The 3,970-nt window shown below is 43.4% G+C and overlaps 5 non-coding genes across 5 annotated transcripts; all 5 read right to left on the bottom strand.

Annotated features, from left to right (window-relative positions):
• Positions 1-2: 2 nt before the first annotated feature.
• trnak-cuu lies at positions 3-75 on the bottom strand. The gene has a single exon. It is a non-coding gene; the product is annotated as a tRNA-Lys (tRNA).
• A 300-nt stretch (positions 76-375) lies between these two features.
• Positions 376-448, bottom strand: trnak-cuu. The gene has a single exon. It is a non-coding gene; the product is annotated as a tRNA-Lys (tRNA).
• A 254-nt stretch (positions 449-702) lies between these two features.
• Positions 703-774, bottom strand: trnak-cuu. Its single transcript has one exon. It is a non-coding gene; the product is annotated as a tRNA-Lys (tRNA).
• Positions 775-2,326: 1,552 nt separating this feature from the next.
• Positions 2,327-2,399, bottom strand: trnak-cuu. The gene has a single exon. It is a non-coding gene; the product is annotated as a tRNA-Lys (tRNA).
• Positions 2,400-2,694: 295 nt separating this feature from the next.
• On the bottom strand, positions 2,695-2,768 carry trnak-cuu. The gene has a single exon. It is a non-coding gene; the product is annotated as a tRNA-Lys (tRNA).
• Between the last annotated feature and the right edge of the window lie 1,202 nt (positions 2,769-3,970).

Here is a 3,970-nt window from a genome sequence, read left to right as displayed (position 1 = left end):
GCAGCCCAACGTGGGGCTCGAACCCACGACTCTGAGATTAAGAGTCTCATGCTCTACCGACTGAGCTAGCCGGGCTAACAACAATATTAAAATAGGCCACATTTTTTAATTTCAGATGCATGGGCCGATTACTTTCCGCTTGCAAAAAAAAAGGGGAAACAGAGTTTGAATGAAGGGAAATCCGAAACACCCTTCTCTAGGCTTTCTCATTTTGCCCTAGAGTTTGATTGAAGGGCAATCCGAAACACCCTTCTCTAGGCTTTTTCGTTTTGCCGTGTTCACATTTACTCAATGAACCAAACCTGGAGGTGAAAGGTTCAAGGTATCGAAACAACTGGTCTGAATGATCTAGGATTAAGACACCCTAAAATCTACAGCCCAACGTGGGGCTCGAACCCACGACCCTGAGATTAAGAGTCTCATGCTCTACCGACTGAGCTAGCCGGGCTAACAACAATACTAAAATAGGCCAAAGTTTTGAATTCAGATGGATGGGCCGATTACTTTCCGCTTGCAAAAAAAAAGGGGTACAGAGTTTGAATGAAGGACAATCCGAAACACCCTTCTCTAGGCTTTTTTGTTTTGCCCTAGTTCTGCCGTGTTCACATTTTACTCAATGAACCAAACCTGGAGGTGAAAGGTTCAAGGTATCGAAAAAACTGGTCTGAATGATCTAGTATTAAGAACACCCTAAAACTCTACAGCCCAACGGGGGCTCGAACCCATGACCCTGAGATTAAGAGTCTCATGCTCTACCGACTGAGCTAGCCAGGCTAACAACAACACTAAAATAGGCCACATAATTCAATTTCAGATGGATGGGCCGATGACTTTCCGCTTGCAAAAAAAAAGGGGTACAGAGTTTGAATGAAGGACAATCCGAAACACCTTCTCTAGGCTTTTCGTTTTGCCCTAGTTCTGCCGTTTCACATTTACTCAATGAACCAAACCTGGAGGTGAAAGGTTCAAGGTATCGAAACAACTGGGGCCTCATTTATAACGCCTTGCGTAGGATTGACGTAGGAAGGTTGCTTACATAGTACAAAGCACAAAAATAGGTACAATTTTCCGCCATTTTCCGATTCACAAAACATTGCGTACCGGCGAGGGAAGTGCGTACGGCACTCCCTACGCCTGTTTCCCTTTATAAATCACAATCGACTCGTAACGCCCAATTTGCCTATACATAGTCAAAGAAACGCCCATTCATTCATTCATTTTGACTGACTGCATGAAGAAGATCGCAGGAAATTACGATAGAACAGCTAAAAAAGACATCTCACACCATGTCAGATTTTGGTTATTGTGGGGAGGTCGAGATAAATTATATTGTTTGGTGGATGCAGTTTGAACCAGAGTAGCAGCATGGAGGTCGGATCGTCACCAAAATAAATAAATAAGTGGTCCGAAAAAAAGTTAATGACAAAAAAAATACACATAACCTTCCTCAGGCAGTGGTTTGTCCCGGGGACAGGAGACACCCCCTTGATGAGAAACTGTAAGAAATTATCGGGGAATCCCTCCGGAGTGGAGTCATGACGACTGGATCTGAATTATTTTTGTTGTATTGGTGGTTTGTGTTCCAGCTGTCGATCAGCAACTATATATCCATAATCCACCAGTTAAAGGAAATACAACTAATGGATTGTGTTATATTAGCTGTACAATTTACCATATGTGGTGTTCTTAGTTTCCATACCTCCTGTGTTTTACGAGCGACTTATCAAGTCTTGGCAAACGGCATAAAACACGATTAAACGTGATAGTATATAAAACCATGCTCGTATCTACAACCTACAGAAATGCAAAACGGCGTCAGTTTAGACGTAATTCTGTCCTCCTCCTGCTTACCGCATCATTTATGAGAAAACATTTCATAACATTAACACAACATATTCGAGGTGGTTTTAAATAGCATATCCGTATTTATTTATTTCTCCAAGTTATTTTTGTGTGCACTGAGGAGTCTCAAACAGGCGTTGTTTAATCATTTAAAGATTGGCTTTAATCAATGTTTGAAAATGAATTCTTCATATTTGATAAATGAGAGGTAACATTTTATTATGGTATTATTTCCACATATTTCTCTCCATTCTTCCTTCTGCCAACGGTGTCGCAGTTTCTCGTCTCTCCCGTTTGTGTGCTTAGTGCGTACGCATGGGTTAGAGTTTGCGTGGAGGACAGCACATTTTCCCGTCAAGTTAGTATTTTATAAATCGCAAACATTGCGTAGAAACTGGCGCACGCCATTTTTTGAGCGTATATCCCTTTATAAATGAGGCCCCTGGTCTGAATGATCTAGGATTAAGACACCCTAAAACTCTACAGCCCAACGTGGGGCTCGAACCCACGACCCTGAGATTAAGAGTCTCACGCTCTACCGACTGAGCTAGCTGCGCTAACAACAACACTAAAATAGGCCAATACTTCAATTTCAGATGGATGGGCCGATTACTTTCCGCTTGCAAAAAAAAGGGGTACAGAGTTTGAATGAAGGAAATCCGAAACACTCTCTCTTTCTCATTTTGCCCTAGAGTTTGATTGAAGGGCAATCCGAAACACCCTTCTCTAGGCTTTCTCGTTTTGTCCTAGTTCTGCCGTGTTCACATTTAGTCAAACCTGGAGGTGAGAGGTGAGAGGTTTTGAAACAACTGGTCTGAATGATCTAGGATTAAGACACCCTAAAACACTTACAGCCCAACGTGGGGCTCGAACCCACGACCCTGAGATTAAGAGTCTCATGCTCCTACCGACTGAGCTGGCCGGGCTAACAACAATACTTACAATAGGCCACATTTTTTTAATTTCAGATGCATGGGCCGATTACTTTCCGCTTGCAAAAAAAGGGGTACAGAGTTGTGAATCGAAGGGAAATCTGAACCACCCCTTTCTCGAGGCTTTCCATTTTTGCCCTAGAGTTTGATTTGCAGGTCAATCCGAACACCCTTCTCTCGGCCTTTCTCGTTTGCCCCTAGTTCTGCCGTGGTTCACATTTAGTCAAACCGTGGACGTAATTTGTTCAAGGTATCGGAAACAACTGCGTCTGAATGATCTAGGATTAAGACACCATAAAACACTACAGCCAACGTGGGGCTCGAACCCCCGACCTGAGATTAAGAGTCTCATGCTCTACCGACCTGAGCTAGCCGGGCTAACCACAATGCTAAAATAGGCCCAAAGTTTTGAATTGCAGAGGAAGGCCGATTACATACCGCTTACAAAAAAAAGGGGTACAGAGTTTTGAATGAAGGGCAATCCGAAACACTCTTCTCTAGGCTTTTCGTTTTGCCCTAGTTCTGCGTGTTCACATTTACTCAATGAACCAAACCTGGAGGTGAAAGGTTCAAGGTATCAAAACAACTGGTCTGAATGATCTAGGATTAAGACACCCTAAAACTCTACAGCCCCAACGTGGGGCTCAACCCACGACCCTGAGATTAAGAGTCTCTAGCTCTACCGACTGAGCTAGCCAGGCTAACAACAACACTAAATAGGCCACATACTTCAATTTCAGATGGATGGGCCCCGATTACTTTCCGCTTGCAAAAAAAGGGTACAGAGTTGAATGACGGGAAATCCGAAACACTCTTCTCTTTCTCATTTTGCCCTAGAGTTTGATTGAAGGGCAATCCGAAACACCCTTCTCTAGGCTTTCTCGTTTTGTCCTAGTTCTGCCGTGTTCACATTTAGTCAAACCTGGAGGTGAGAGGTGAGAGGTTTTGAAACAACTGGTCTGAATGATCTAGGATTAAGACACCCTAAAACACTACAGCCCAACGTGGGGCTCGAACCCACGACCCTGAGATTAAGTCTCATGCTCTACCGACTGAGCTGGCCGGGCTAACAACAATACTAAAATAGGCCACATTTTTTATTTCAGATGCATAGGCCGATTACTTTCCGCTTGCAAAAAAAAGGGGTACAGAGTTTGAATGAAGGGCAATCCGAAACACCCTTCTCTAGGCTTTCT

This window comes from Trematomus bernacchii, unplaced genomic scaffold, assembly GCF_902827165.1.
Source record: "Trematomus bernacchii unplaced genomic scaffold, fTreBer1.1, whole genome shotgun sequence".
NCBI lineage: Eukaryota > Metazoa > Chordata > Actinopteri > Perciformes > Nototheniidae > Trematomus > Trematomus bernacchii.
This window is presented reverse-complemented; position numbering and strand designations above follow the sequence as displayed.